The sequence below is a fragment of the Dasypus novemcinctus genome, chromosome 8 (assembly GCF_030445035.2).
Source record: "Dasypus novemcinctus isolate mDasNov1 chromosome 8, mDasNov1.1.hap2, whole genome shotgun sequence".
In the NCBI taxonomy this organism is placed as follows: Eukaryota; Metazoa; Chordata; class Mammalia; order Cingulata; family Dasypodidae; genus Dasypus; species Dasypus novemcinctus.
The window spans coordinates 101,536,014-101,553,209 of NC_080680.1; positions in this window are offsets into that span (position 1 = coordinate 101,536,014).

Consider the following 17,196-nt stretch of genomic DNA (forward strand, 5'->3'; position numbering starts at 1 on the left):
CTTCATTACTTCCTTTTTGATCTATGAGTTCTTTAGAAATATGTGATTTAATTTCCAAATTTTTTGTGACTTTCAATCATCTTTCTTATCTTGTCTTCTAGTTTAATTCTATTGTGGTTAGAGAACATACATTGTCTAATTTAAATTCTTTTAAATTTGCTGAAACTTGTTTTATGGACAAAAATATGGTCCATTTAGATTAAAGTTACTATTTGGTAATGTTATTTAATAATGTTATATAAATATCAATTAGTTCAAGTTTTTGAGAGCATTTTTCTAGTCTTCTATATTGTTACTGGTTTTCTATTTACTTGTTGTGGTTACTTATAGAACAGTGTTGAAATTTTAAAAATTATAATCCTAGACTTATGTCTTCCTCCTTTCAGCTCTATCAATTTTTGCACCATGTTTTATTGAATCTCCATCTTTAGGTGTATATAAAGTTAGGATTGTTATGTTTTCTTAATTAATCCACAATTTAATAATTATAAAATGCTTCTCTTTATTTGGTTATTAATATTTTTCTTTTGTTTTTGATGTCTTACTTTGTCTTGTATTAACATAACAACTCAATCTTTTTCTTAATAGTATTTGCATGTTTTATCATTCCTTCCTTACTTTTAGCATTTTATCTTCATTTAAAGCGTATTTTTAAAAACATGATATAGTTGAATCCTGCTTTCCTTTAATAAAATGTGACACTCTATGCCTATAAATTTGGTTGCTTAGACCCTTTATATTTAATGTATTTATCGATATGATTGAATTTAAGTCTAGCATCTTTTTTTTTAATCCACTCTGAGATTTTTCCTCCTTTTTTTCTCCTTTTCTCTCTGATTTTGGATTAATTAAGATTTTTAATGATTTCATCTCATTCACATGATTTGGTGACGGAAACTTTCTAAATGAGTCCCCTAGGATTTATACTCTACATTGTCCTTCCTTACTTTGGCTAGAATATTGTTTTTCTCCAAGACTAGATCCTGAAAGATCTTTTGGAATTAAGCAATCCCATCATAAGTGGATCTCTTACCTATGTATTATTATATGAAAGTGAAATACTCTTCTGTTTTATTTAAGTCTTTATTTTGAAATATCTCTGATAAGGAGCTTAACTCATACTTTATGTAATCCAGTGTTTGTTACCAGGAAAAAAGTTTCTAATAATAAATGCCAAAAATTTGTGGCATTCATATAGTGGTTAGATAGTGAGTAGTAAAAAAAGCGGGGAGAAAATTAGTGTTGTTTCTTATATCATGGTAAAACATTTGTGTCATCTTTGATAATTTGGAAGGCACATAATATGCCCATCATATCATAGGTTTAGAGAAAGTGAAATGCTAGTTTTAGCAAGACATTACACATGAAGATTGTGCAGTAGTATGAACGGCCATTTCACAAGCAAATATGAATGGAGATAGTGCTGTACTTTAGGAATTACTCACTTCTCATGCCTCGCAATCTAAGTTGATTCAGACTAAACATTTTTTTTGAGTGTGTTTTTTTTTAATTCCTAAAGAAACCAAGTGATAGTATACAAAGGCTAATAAATGATCAATGCCAAAATCAACAAGTGACCTTGAACTTGCACCAAGAAGAAGAATGTGGCAAAAAATTGCTAGTGTCTGTGAGAACATATTCTCCAATTGAGGTTTTAATTATATCCATGAAGGATATTGGAAAAGGAAAGCTTGTTCAGAGGTAAGGCCATGAGTCTTGATGTACACTGGAAAAGGGAATGCCTCTCAGAGAGCATAATCAAGGTCCACAAAGGAAAGTTATACAACTTCCAGACAGGGCTCTTTTGTAATACCTTACAAATATATTACATTCTTGTTATGGAACAATGACTGCTATATGTTTTTACCTCATTCTGGGAAGAGTAAATATTATGTATTCATTAATAAGCTGTTAGACTCTGAGAAACTGTAACAAAAATAAGATGAAAAAATCATGTTATCATCAAGGAATCTTGGACATATGACTTAAATGTTTTCCCACAGTCAGATAGTGATTTTGTTAACTATACATAGGTAGCCAGAGGAATGGACTGTGGCAGAGAAAAACTTTCCCTGAGAAGACATTCTCACATTTTCACTGTATATAATAGATCTATATTCCATGCCAATTTTTAGCTGGGTTTATGGCTGTCCTCCAGGAAATTTTATTCACTAATCTGTAGCTGGCTATGGCCATATGAATTAGACCAATAGAATTCAATTAGAAGCTATTTGTACCTCTTTTGAGTTTCCTCTTTAAAAATGAAGTTGTTTACCCAGAACTTGATACCTGAAGCCTTCCTTCTAGCTAAGAAATCACAGTATGTTGAGTCTGGGATCCAGAAATGAAATGCACATTTTGAGAAAATCAGACTCAGTATATCAGTCTGTGTCCTGAATAACCTCACAGGGAAGAACCACTCTATTTCTAAACTATTAAGTGAGAGAGAAATAAACATTATCTTATTTAAACCAATGGGGAAAAACAGGAATTTGATTCTCAAAATTGCTGAATGGCTCTTATCAGACCAACTTTCCCACAGGTGAAAAATTATAAAAATAAACTACATGGAAACATGGCAGATTTAACAAAACAGACAGATACTACAGGGGAATCACAGTTTGAAAGAAAAAAATATCAGTGGGAGAGTTTCGTGTTATAGCTTTTAGCTTAGAGATTGCTTCTAGATGTGACCACATGGGGAAACTAAGACTTGAAAAGAATCTGATACCTTTATTGCTTTTCAAAAGCATAGGACAGGAATTAACAATATAGTTGGAAAGTATGGAGATAGGGGTGCTATATGAAATCTACAAAATAGCTAGCTGACCCCTAAACTAGCATGTGTTGAAGAGAATACTAGTAACCCATTATAATAAGAATAAAAGAAGCTGAACTCAGATTTCATAATCTGAAGTTTAAATTCAGGCACATCAACTGCCTGAAAAATACAATAGTTTCAATTAAAAAAAGGCAATACTTTTTGGAGAATCAAGAGAATACTGAGTTTTCATAACATACGATTGACAGTGTCTGTAGTGTAATCTAAAATTACCAGACATATGAAGAAATAGGAAAATGTGAATCATATTCAAAAGAATAAGTAATTAATGGAAACCATCCTTGACAGGTACTAAAACTTTGCCCAAGGGCTTAAGTAAAAATGTTCTCACAATGAGTAAAATAGCAAGACATCTTAATAGATAAACAGAAACTATAAAAGTTGCAAGGGAATATTCTATAACCAAAAATTATGAAATCTGAAACAAAACAAAAATAATAGAAAGGCATAAGAGCAAATTTGAGATAGCAGAATAATCAGTTAAAACAAAGATCAATAGTAATGATCCAATCTGAAAAAAGAAAAAAGATTAAGAAAATAAACAGAGACCTGGGTCATCCGTGGCAATATCTACTGACCTAACATACGTATAATTAAAGTCCCAGAATATGAGGAAAGAGAATTGGGCAGAAAAAAAATTGTATTTGAATAAATAAGGGCTTAAAATTTTCCTAACTTAGTTAAATACATAAAGCAGCAGATTGAAGAAACACAGTGAATACCAGTCAGCATAAATCAAAAGGAAATCAAGCCTAGGTAGCACATAGCTTATCTCATGAAAACCAAAAGAAACAAGAAAGTCTTGAAAGCAGTCAGAAAAAAAAACAGACAATTTGAACAAAAATTTAAATGATCACCAATTTTTCATCAAAAAAAGAAAGAAAGAAAGAAATAGGGAAGTGGATGTGACTCAAGTAATTGAGTGCCTGCTTCCCACATAGGAGATCCTGGGTTTGGTTCCCAGTGCCTCCTAGAAAAATCCAAAACAAACAACAAGCAAAACAAATGGAAAAACAAACTCAGGGGAGCCAGTATGGGTCAGCGGTTGAGCATCAGCTTCCCACATGTGAGGTCTCAGGTTCAATCTCCGACCCCTGGTACATCAAAAACAAAAAGCAATTAAATAGAATGCTTAAAATATTGAAAAGGAAAAAAAAAAAACACTGAAAAACTAGAATTCTACCCAGTAAATATATCTATCAAAAATAAAATTGAATAAAGAAATTATCAGAATAAAGCAATGAGATAGTAATGCCAGCATATCTGTACTACAAGCAACACTAAAAAACTTACTTTAAACTGAAGGGAAATAAAACCAGATGATGGAAATACAAATCTTCATGTTGAAGGAATAACAGTAGAAGTGAAAATTATGTGAGTAATAATGAAAGACCATTTTTTCTTAATTTCTTTAATTACATATTACTGTTTAAACCAAAGATTGTAGCACTGTATTATGAAGTCTATAATATGTATAAATATAATGTGCATAAAATGTGTAATAAAATATGAGGAAGGGCTAAATGAATTTACACAGTTTCAAATTTCTTATATTTTCTTGCAGTAATGAAATGATAATTTATGTTAAAATTCAAGCAACTGGGGAGTGGATGTAGCTCAGTGATTTGAGCATCTGCTTTCCATATACAAGGTCTAGGGTTCAGTCCCTGGTAATACCTCCTAAAAAAAAACCAAACAACTTTAAAAGTGAAAAGTTGAGAATGTGTATTATAATCTTTTGAACAACTACTTTAAAAATAATATAAAGGAGTATGCATAAATACCAATAGATCATTTAATCCTCTGTATTTTAGTATCTCGTTGGTAATAGAAGTTTAGCCTATGCCCTAAGTAATACAGGCAGTTACTAATATCATTTCCATTTTACTGATAAAAAAACTGAGTTGGCGAATTAAATAGCCTTCTCTAAGTCTTCACAGACTTAGGTGGTTGACCTTTGTGATTTTAAAACATACAATTTTAATTACTACATTCCTTTCTTTAGCCTCATTGAGTTTAAGAGCATCTATTTCAAGATAACACATCTGGCTTGAGCTTAGCTGAAACTAGAGTTTAGGAATTTGTATTCTTAGGCAAGAGATCTTTTCACAATAGCTAGCTACCTCCTTTCTCTCAGTTTGCATAGCTCTGTAACAATATATGTCCAAAAGGAGCTCATGCTTAGCAAAGTTGATTAATTTTTCAAAGAGGTAACAATCACCATAGATTCTAGTAGGCTTTCAAAGAGGTGACAATCACTGTAGGCCTTTAGTAGGCTTTTGTTACAATTCACATCAAAGGTTAATTCATAAAGTTAATGTAGAGAGTTTTGGTGGAGAAATAGTCAATTTGATAAACATTTTACAATGGGTTTAGTAATGGAGGTCAAAAGGTCTATGGAAAGTGGCCCTGGCTCAGGTCAAAAGGATCAATCAATGCCAAGCTTAATTTGACTCATCCATTAGTTACCTGTGAATGTTAAAATGTGTTCTGCACTCAAAAGCATAAGTTTTTGATGGGGAAAATCAACATGTCTTCAAAGACATCCAAGGAAATCAGACAGAAGCTGGATCATTAAAAAAGACATGGTGATCAGCAACTAGTTTTTAGTCAAACAAAAGATATTTATTTATTCATAGGGCAAACCTCAGCTTTCCTGTAATGTCCCTGGTTTATACTAGTTGTTCTGATTTAATTTCAAGCAGCAATCCCTTCACCCATTTATGAACAATAAATTAACTACATGTTATGTTATCCTACTTACTGAGCAATTACTACACACCAAACATTGTGTAAAATATTTGTAAAAGCTTGGTAAAATTAATAAATAAACTTTGTCATTAACAAGAACAACATACAATGAGCTAGAGATCAGAAGACAAAAACTTCATTCTTGGATTTATCATGTCTTTCCTGGTGATAATTTCTTCCCTTATCAAATGAATGTGTAGAATTAAATCAAGACTAAAGCCCTATGCCTATATTTCATGATGATTTCTTCTCTGTCCAGCTCAAGTAACTCACAGTTCATCAATGTGAGATTTTGTCATGCTGAGAACCTTTCTTCTTCTCCCCACCTAAAATATGTCCTCTTAAAAATTGTATTTAAGCCCCACCTCATCCATGAAAACTTTCTACCTTCTCATCTTAACTTGGTAATACCAATATTCTTGAAGTCAAAGTGTATTCAATGATATCCCACAATCTCACACTTTAGGTTTTAGGAAAAGAGCTGCAGTCAGAAGACTTGAGCTCCAATTGCGCCTCTGTAATCAATTATCTTTAGGCAAATCACCAAATTTTCCTGGAGGTAAGTCATTGTGTTACAACACTGCCCAGGGATAAGAATATTGTTTTAAAACAGTTAACTAACATTTACTGAGCATACATGACAAACACTTGTTAACCATGTTATAGATATCTTATTGATCCTTAAAATGAAACCTATGATATATGGGTTAATTTATTCCTTTTTTATAGTTTGGAAAACCGAAGCTTGAAGTAACTGAGTAAAGTAATTTAAATAATTTAAACAATCTAAGAATTGTTTAATAAAACCAGCATTCAAAATCAGATATGGGGGAAAAAATCAGGGGTGGTTAACTTCAGAGATCCTGCTCTCAATTGTGATGTTATACTAGTTTGAAATACCCTTGTTTTCTCAAAGGGAACCATTTCCTCTCAATGGAGGCAATCTGCATGACAGCCAAGGGAACAGAACCCTCTCCCTTGTCCTCCAGTATGATCTTTAGTGGGAAATATTCATTTTCTTGAAATTTTCCAGAAAAGATGATTAAATGAGTGTGAAATCTAGCATGAGGAATCTTGAGGAACATTGCAACATGGCAAGGGAAAAAAAAAATGAAACCGTATCTACATCATATGAAGATCCTTTTATACCAGCTTTTTTAAAGATAAGCTTCAGGAGATCTAACTCACGATGTTTGCTTTCTATCTAATTCCCAAGGACCTGGCTCCTTCATTCTCCAGGCCTCAATTTCTGCACCCTTAAAGTGTAGGAGTATGCAGGTGAACCTCCTCCCATGTATCCCCCATCACTGACACCCCATACCAATGATCCTCCCCTGCCCCATTTGTAACCCTTCTGTGATCCTAAGCTTCTCCAAAAATGAAGCCAATAAAATGCCCAAATATAATTAATAAGAAAATGAAATAATAATGATAGGTTTAAATATAAGAAATAAAATGCACAGAAATTTTAAAAAACTAAAAATAAAAAGATTGAGATATTAAAAAATAATGAAAAATATTTTTTAAAAAAATTTTGACATTCTGCCTTCATCACTGTGATATCTGTTAAGGAATATACATGTGTTCAAATTCATGGGCATTGTAACAGTGGGTGGCAACTCACACAATAAACAAAAGGTTATTGAATTCCCATCCTGGAGAGCTCTGCCACATTCTCGAACGGAGCAGCTAACACTACCCCAAGTGCAAAGCAATAACTGGCAAAGAAGAAGGGTCCATTGATGGGCCCTTGATATTGATAACTATGCTTATGAGACTTTTGCTCTTTGAGTTGAAACTTAGCCTAGTGTTGTGGGAGACCTAAGAGTGGCTTTCTGAGAGCCTCATTGTTGCTCATGTGAAATTACCATATAAATCTATTACCTTCCCCACAGTGTGGGACATGATTCCCAGAGATGAATGCACCAAAGTATTGTTTCCAAGCACCAACTAGCAATGCAACTGGAAAAATACCTCTAATAAAAGGGGGAAAGGTAAAGACAGATGAGTTTACATGGCTAAGAGTCTTCAAAGTGAGTCAGGAGGTCATTGCAGAGGTAATGCTTATGCATATCTCAGCAGGATCTCAGAGACTGCCAAAGTGAATAGTACCCCAAATAGTGGGGCTCCTGAGGGCTCTGGAGACACCAGGTCCAATGGTAAGGGCAGAGAGCTCTGGAATTTGGTGCCTTGCCAGTGAGCCTTGCTTTGGAGTTTGTGCTCCTGAGAGTAGCAGAGTTGGACTCAATTATAGCTTCCCTACACATGGCTCATCTGTCTCTTCTGTTTGAACCAATGGTTGGTGCTGGAGTTTGTAGGTGTACGTCCAAGAGACTGGAATCTTTGGGCTGCCCATGTGCCAGCTGAGCCTGGAGCCTCAGTGGAGTTGCAGCACCTACTCTTCAGTTCATTGGATTCACCTAGAGCAACAAGGAGGTGAGAACAGACAACCACCAAAGCAATGAAACAAGAGAACCTATAACTGCAAGCAAGAGAGTCTCATCCATTGGCTTTATGGGATCGAAGCCCCCTCTCAATTAGAGGTGGGTGAACATCACCATACTAGAATCCTCAGGATTGGGGAATGAACTATGGACTAGAGTGGACGTACTGGTATTCTGCTGTAGACTTATTGTGATTCTAGCAATGGAAGAAATTACAACACTGATGTGGAGGCAGTGGCCACTGGACACTCTGGGGTCGGGGAGAGGCAAAACAGGTGTAATACAGGGGCTTTTGGGGACTTGGGAATCGTCCTGGAATGACATTGCAACAACAGATAGAGGCCATTTTATATTTTCCCATAACACACAGAATCGTATGGGAGAGAGTGTAAACTACAATGTGAACTATGGTCCATGCTCAGCAACAATGCCCAAGGATGTGTTTATCAATTCCAATCACTGTGCCACACTAATGACTAACTTATAGTTCTAGCTCCAATGTATGGGACAGTCTAAAACTGAAAGAAATGGTATCACTGAGCTAGGTGGTGCCTACAGACAGGTGAGAATTGGGTCACTGAGTTGTTCTTTGATGGCTTAATTGTAGAAGCATAAAAGGTTAGAGGTAATGCCATCAGCAGGCTCTTTTATTTCCTCATACCCCCCATTGCAGGCAGTCATTTCTTCCCATCCGATCTCCTTCTAGTCCAAACTAATATACCAAATATACCAAAGGTATATTGACAGTTACATATAATTAAAGATACTAGAAAACATTGAACTCGACCTTGATCTTCCCTTGTTCATATGAGTAAACCAATGCCCAGAAAGTTGAGTTAATATGTCAAAATAATTTTAAGACAAATAACCTACGCTGTCTACACTGTAGACTAGGATTGAGCAGTAAGACAGCCGCTGACCCTCAAGTCAGATTGTACCAGGTCAAATTATTCTCTCCCACTTACTAGCCATGTGCCTTTCAGCAGGTCATTTAAAGTATTTATGCCTCAGTTTCCTTCTCCATAAGATGAGAATGCTAATAGTACTGATCTCAAAGGGTTTTTTAGTAAAATTAAATGAGATCATGTGTGTAACAAATTTAGTACACTACTTGGCCTATTGTTAGTAGTTAATAAATGCTAGCTACGATTCAAGAAATAATTTTTCAATGGGTAAAGGAATGCAATTTGGGGGATGGACTTTGCCAATTAATTTACAAAAGGCAGCCAACCCTGTGAGTCTGAACAATTTTGGAAGCATTCACAGTAGAGTCTGTATAACTTCTCTGGCTGAGCATGCTTGCTTAGTAACATTTAAAAAAAACAAAAACAAAAAACTGCTGTCCAAGCTGTTAGCTGGAATTGAAAGATACAGTGATGGTTAGAGGGCCTATTTAGTAAGAGCAGAAAAATGCACTGGGAGTGAATCATTTGTCTGGACACAGAAGGCTGAGTCAGGGAGATGGACTGTCACTTAGAAACTCTGGGCTAAAGCCAGGAACACTGGGCAATGATTGCTCTCAGGGACAATTTCAAGCCAGGCACTGAGACTATCTCTGCACCCCTCACCCCATTCTCGAATATAGGGTTTTTTCAAATAACCCCTCAGAATTGCAGGGAGGTAGGCACTGAGCAGGGTGAGGAGAAGGGAGCACATACTAGTAAAAGAAGGACAAAGTCAGCTTGCCCTCCACACTATCTTCCCTGTCTAAGTCCCATGGGATAAGGGAAAAAATGTTGATTCAATGCAAGAAACAACGTAATATTCTAAAACGTGTAACTCTTTAATAGCAATGATGCCTCTCTTAGGAAGTAATGAGTTCTTCAGAACTATAAGGTTTCAAACAGATAGTCAGAACACACAAGATAGATTTTAGGCAAACTGGCTCATCAAGAAGGCCTATTTTGATCACATTCAACTCAAAAAACTCCATCAATTTATATGCTGAGTTGAATTAAAAGCATTAGTTACACATTTGTTTTCTTGTGTGGAAAATGTCAATATTGTGACTGCAGTAAAATATAAACTTTTATAACAAAAATAATTAATAAATGAGTAGTTATTAAGAAGCTACTCTAATAGACAATGTCTTAGGTCTTGGGCAGGGTAGAGAGTTGCACTAAGCTGTCACTGTCCTTAGAGTTTACTTGAGTGAAGGTACATGATGGTGATTTTACATCATCAGAATATTCATTTTCCAATCCTAGGGCAAATAACAATTACCTGCAACTATGTTCCAGGCTGTCTTCTACTCTCTGGGGATACGAGAATGAATACACCGAGGCACTGGTCTCAAGGAAAAAGGATGACTACAGCGGGTTTGGGAGGGGAAGAATGGTTTCTTGTAGGAGGTAGCATTACAAGCTTAGACTAAAAGGATGGACAAAATAAAATATTCAAGTGAGGAGAAGAGGAGGAAATTCATTATCTGGGTGAGGTGCAGGACAGGAAATGAGGGTGGAGAAGGACTAGGGAGCCAATCAAGGTGGATTTTGTAAAACCATATTAAGGGCTTTGAGTTTTATTTTGAAATGAATGAAAAGCTATAGAAGGGGTTTTAGCAGTTGGTGTGAACATGATCAGATTTATGTTTTATAAAGATCACCCCGGCTGCAGTATGTAAAATGGGCTGAAGTAGGGATACTTTGTAGCAAAGTATTGACATGTTCTAGATGGTAAGATATGACAGCTTTGTGGCTAAGAACAAGTTTCTAGAGTCTGCTAGTCATGTTTAAATTTTCTATTTATCTTACTGTGTGGCTAGTATTGGATAAGTTACTTACACTTTTCAAGCTCATGTTCCCTTCATCTAGAAAACAGAACAATAAAAATATCTGCATGATGGAACTGTTATCAGATCAAGTGAGCACAAGCATGTGAAGTGTTGAGTGCAGTGGTTGGCACATAGTAAGTAATCAATAAATATTAGTTATTATTATTATATCTTTAATTTTGTCACTACTGTTAAGTATGGCTCATGATAAACTGAGTCTTAACTGGTAATCTTAGAAGTGAAAGTGTAATTATGGGATACCACAGAAGTTGGAGAGTAGTTTATTATTTGGGGACAGGAAAATGCTTATTTAATCTTTAGAAACTTGCTAACAAGCCTGGACACACACATGCAATATCACACATACATACATACATATACACTGTACATGTGAAACATCCACAATACAAAAAATAAAATATGTGTCAACAGAGAATCTTTAAGACAATCTAAAAGAAAATTACAAGTTGTACTGTTTAAGTTTTAACTTAAGTTTAAGTTAAATCTTACTTAAGTTTTTGCTAGTTCAGCAGCTCAGTGTGAAACTATTGGATAGCTTTCTATGGGCTGCAATTGTCAACGGCTCCATGAATCAACTTGCCCATAAGATCAACTTTGAAGACCACAATAAAAACTGAGAGGAGAAAGGAGGACATTTCAGTAAGTAGAAAAAGTTGGGAAAGTGTTCACCAAAATAGAGGGGCTAGACTAGGGAGAAATGTTTGTCAAGAATTCACTCATTCATTCTACACTCATCTACTGAGCATATTTTATGGTCCAGGCAATTTTCTAGGTATTGAGGTTAAAATAGGGAGAAAGACAGAGAAATCTGGGCCTCAAGAACTTATATAATTTTGGAGGACTAGAGTTCACAGGAACTCAAACTAATACCCTAACAAGCCTGTTTTACTCCACATAGTAGATGCTATTTGTGTCAAACCCAGATATCTGTGACCTAGCAGCTGCACCCATTCACTGGATGCTGTAACATCAGAGGTTCATGGTTTACTGTCATTAGCCAACAGTACTCACTCTGGCTGAATAAACCTAGTAAGTTACACTTCCCCTAAGAGTTTCCTGAAGACAATGACTGATTGAAATACATATGGGTATAAAAAGGCAGACCACCTGGCTGCAAGAGAAAACTAGCTGCAATGCAACTCAAATTCCAGTGCTGACCTGGGATCAGGCTGGACATGGACCACCACCAAAACAACACCTTTTTTTATTGCATCCCATGCCCTCTCCTGCTTCCCCGCCCCCCTTACTAGTTTCTCCTGTGCAATCTCCCTCAATAAGCCACTTACACCTCAATCCCTAACTAATTCTCTGCATCTAAGAAACACAACCTAAGACATTACTGACTCCAGTTTTTTTTGTTTCTTTTCTCCAATTCAGTTATTTTTTCCCAGCCCTAAAAATTAGTTTGTATATCCTGATTAGAAAAAATGACTGTTCACCTGAGACTCCTTTTTTAAATGCACACATCAGAGTATCATCATCATGCAGGCACAACAAATATTTGATCTGGTTGCATTGGCTGCTGATTTTTTCAAAAATATGTATATCAAAATTTTCCTTTAAAATCTTCTGATATTAATCATCTGAAAAATTCTTATGACTACACATTCCAACAAGTAATATTTCATATTAACCTACCATCAGTACCTCCCCTCTTGCACATTAACTACTGGGCATAACATCACATCCCTATTAAACAGATGAGCTAACTGGGAGTACTTAGAGGTTAAAAGTCTTGCAACATAGGCTCACAGAAGACAGAATAAGAAGCAGTCTCTTGCTTCTCAGTTCCAAACAGCTTTCACTTGCCTAACACAGAGAAAGATGCCCAGTGGCCATAGGTGCTACTTGGTTAGTTAGTTAGTTAGTTAGTTAGTTAGTTAGTTAGTTAGTTATATCATGCCTTTCTGATGAGGAGAGATTTTGAGTCATATTTGGAGATGTCTGCAAATGAGATAATTTGGATCTTTCTATTCCATAGGCATTGTGGAAAGATCCAAGTAACAATCCTATAACTTTGCTCTCTGTGGCAGTTATCACACTGACCCTTGGCAGTGGGGGAAAAAAATCCTAGAAGAATCCTGTACTAATTCTTGCATTCTAAGGAGATTCAAAATCACTTTTTTTTTTCAGGAGATACTGAGGATTGAATCTGGAATCCCACACATGGGAAGTATGTGCCCAAACCCTGAGCTACACACACACAAGAATCACTTTTAAGTCCACACTGTTTTTCTCTTCTGTGGAGTCAGCATTATGGTTGTATTAGTCAGCCAAAGGGGTACTGATGCAAAATAACAGAAATCGGTTGGTTTTTATAAATGGTATTTATTTGGGGTAGAAACTTACAGTTACTAGGCCATAAAAAATAAGTTAATTCCCTCACCAAAGTCTTTTGCCGTGTGTTGGGGCAAGATGGCTGCCAATGTCTGTCAGGGTTCAGGCTTCCTGGGTCCTCTCTTCCCAGGGCTTGCTTCTTTCTGGGCTCAGGGCTCCTCTCTTCACAGGGTTTGTTCTCTCCAGGCTCAGAGTTCCTCTCTTCCCACGGCTTGCTTCTCTTTCCTCACAACCAAGCTCCTCTGTGTGCTTACTTCCTGGTTCTCCAGCTCAGGACTCCAAGAGCAAAAACTCCAACTCTTTCCTTCGCCATGTCTTTTATCTATGAGTCCCCACCCACCAAGGGAAGGGGACTTAATGCCCTACTGATATAGCCCAATCAAGGCCCTAATCATAATTTAAATATTAAGTAAATGTGAAATTTCAGACAGACCAGTTTACAAACATAATCTAACATCTACTTTTGGAATTCATAATTATATCAAACTGCTGAAATGGCCATTTGTTATGATTCATAGGTAGACTGCTAGAGTCTCCTATGTACTAAACTAACATTTTCCTGGCATGGTTTTTGTAACTGGGCTATCACATGTGCATTCACACACAATTTAGCCGATGTTGATATAAGAAGCTGGAAAGGTCAGCTGAAGAGGTGAAATGGAACGGAGGAAATGTTCCAAGTAGTATACATGGACAGACTCAAGAATCTAGATCCAAGCAAATTCTATTATTAATTCTTAACATTGACTTAATGTCTTTTGTTAATCCAGCAGAATGTGGGGGACAGTTATGATAGCAGAAAAGGATAAAACATGTTTGTTCTAATCTTAGAAATACACATCCTGGCAGAGCACTGGGCACCCAATAAATATTTAGTCACTAAATGTTTGAATTTTACATTCAGTTTGAAGACCAATCCATAATTCAATAACAGTGGAAGACATCATCATCTAGTAATAAATTCTTTTCCAATAAAATACTATTGCAGAGATGGGAACTTTTTCTATGACAAGCTTGCCTGAAGGACAAGAAACTTCAGGAAGACCGGAGCTTAATTTTATACTATGCAAATAATTAGTTGTGTCAAACTGCAAGTGACTTAACTTCTCTTGTTTCCAGTTTCCCTGAATATAAAATATGGGGTCATGCCGGGTGACCAAGTACTCCTTAATATGTTCTTGAAATATGAATTGAACTAAAATTCTTACACTGTGAAGAAGTTTCCTGGGCCCTAAAAAGAACTCCTATGGAGTTTGAGTTCCATCGTAAGATCTTATAAAGGAAGTGTGCATTTCCTCTACATATAGAATCTGATGACGGACAGGTTGCCTGAAAAGATATTTCACTGCAATTAGTTTTTTTTGCTTCCTGACAGAATGTTTCAGAGCCCAGAGGCAACTTCCACCAGGATAAAAATACTCTGCACTGTCAGTGGAAGATATTCTTATATAATACACACTGACTTTTCCCCCATTTTGCAAGAAATCAGAGAAGTGGTGGAGTTTGCTAATATCTCCAAGCAGGTCATCACACATTAATACTGTACTGCCTTGTCTGATATAATCAGAATGTTGCCGATTTTCAAATATTCTCTACCCTGTTGTTAAAAAGAACATTAGGTCAAGGATAAAGATTATTTTCATTTTTATTTATAGACATTCTTTCTTTGAAAAACAACATTAGAAAAATAATGAAAACATTGCATTAAAACAGTAGTTCTAAAATGGGCATGATTTTTTCCCCCAAGGGACATTTGCTCATGTCTGCAGACATTTACGATCATCACAACTGGGGAAATTATTTGGAATGTAGTGGCTAGAGACCAGTGATGCTGCTACATAATATATAATGCACAGAATAATATCCCATAGAATTATCAGGCCCAAAATTCACAGTTGAGAAACTCTTCATTAAAAATTTTTAAAAATTAAAATTAAACAATTCTAACATAGCACCTGACTTCATTATTACTCCTTTCTGGTTTTCATTCATAAGCAAATATTAATTGATATTTATAATCATGGTTTATATAATTTACATGCCCTTTTAAATTATCACATTATAAACATCTCCAAATTTATGTTTGTCTTCACAATTACCATTTTAGTGACTGCATAATATTCCATCACATTGATGGTATACAACTTGTCTCCTATTTTTTACCATTTAGGATCTTCCCAACATATTCCCTTATTTTGAATTATTTATAATGAAAAATTTTCAGGGATGGAAATTACCATGTCAACAATATGTGTATTTTAAAGGTTTTAGCTTTTCAAAGATATTTCACAGTTAATATTGAAAGCTGGGATATCTTTTAAGCAATTTGACCAAGTTTGCTTGGAAGTATGTGGCAATGCTGTGACTCAACTTTAGTTACTTACTTCTTGTGTGTCTCATGATAGATGTACTTATGGAAGAAATCCATGTAAAACCATGCAAGTTACTTTTAGTAATCTCTAAAAATATGTTTATTTCCTAGATACAAGGGAAAGTAACCTCTATCCCTCGTTCCATCACCCCAATTTCCCAAGCAGAAACCTCTACAACATGAAGTGTAGAGAAGACTCAGGATTGAACAAAATAATGCATGAGATATTTCAAATATCTCAATAATTTTTCTCCAGTTCCCCAAGGGAGGAAGAAAATAGTAAAAGAAAACCACCTTGTTAAAGAAATGGAGAGGTCTGTGGCTAGAAATGGCTTTTTCTCCAAAAATTGTATTTTTTTCAACAAATAACTTTTTAGTTATTCTAACATTGTATTATTTTAGTCTTGCAACCTCTTTCTGAACTCCATCTTCTTAGCTATACTATTCCTAAGCCTGGAGCATAGTGTAGTGTCTCTTTCTCTTTGTAGTATGCTTTTGCTGCTGATTAATAGAAGAGCCAAATGTAAAAACAAATAATTGCAGAGGTATAGAGGGCTATGAAAGTATTGAAAAGGTAAACAACCAACTAAGTAGAAAAGTTGTGGAGGATGGCCCAGAGAAAGTAGACTTTAGGTTGGTTTTGCATATTAAATAGAATTTGATCATATGAGCAGTAGGAGATAGAAGGAAATGCACAGAAGATTGATTGGGCATATTCAAAACCATCACATCCTTCAAGTTTCTGTACAAAGTCCATCCTTTACAGAGCCTTTCCTGATCCTCCAAATAGGAAGTGATCTCTCCCTCCTCTTAACACTCCAAGATACTAGGAATATACCTTTTGTGGGATGCTTCATTATCTGCATTTTATTTTATTCCGAATGATAATTGTTTTTATAGCAGAAGATATATCTCATTCATTTCCCTGTTCCACATGGCATGTGATAAAATACCTTGAAAAAGATAGTACCTGCCCATTAAATAGTTTTGATAAAATGATAAATTAATGAATATTTACCAAAGAGTACAATTAAATGGAGATCAGGGATGCTGACCTTTCCATTATGCAGATTATGTTTGCAGATACATGATTTGGTTTGATGGTTACTGAGAGTAAAGCATTCTGATGCTTCTCACTTTAAAGACTGCATACAAATTTTAAATCTGTGTACTTAAGAACAAAAGTAAGAGAAAAAAAGAAAGTGGTTCAAAAAAAAGAAGTCAGTGAAGAGAAAGAACATGAAGAGATATAGGTCACATTAATCACCTCTTGCTGCATAACAGAGTGCTCCAAAACTTAGCAGCCTTCCTCACAGTTTCTGTGGGAAAGGAATCCAGGCAGACTTATTTGGATCCTTTGGCACAGGGTCTGTCTCAGAGCCACAATCAAAGTGTCAGTCAGGGCTGCAGACCTCTGAGAACTTGGCTGGAGAAAGATCCACTTCCAAGCACAGTCACACCCAGGTCCTTGGTGGCTGTTAGCTGGAGACATTGGTTCCTTGAGAACCAATTGTTGTTTTTAGGACAGAGAGAGGAGGGCTCCAAAAGAGAGAGCAAGAAAGAGGACAAGCAAGATGAAAATTGTATTCTTCGTGCGACCTCATTTTGGATGTGACACCCCCTGGCTTCTGTCACATGCTATTTATTAGAAGTGTCA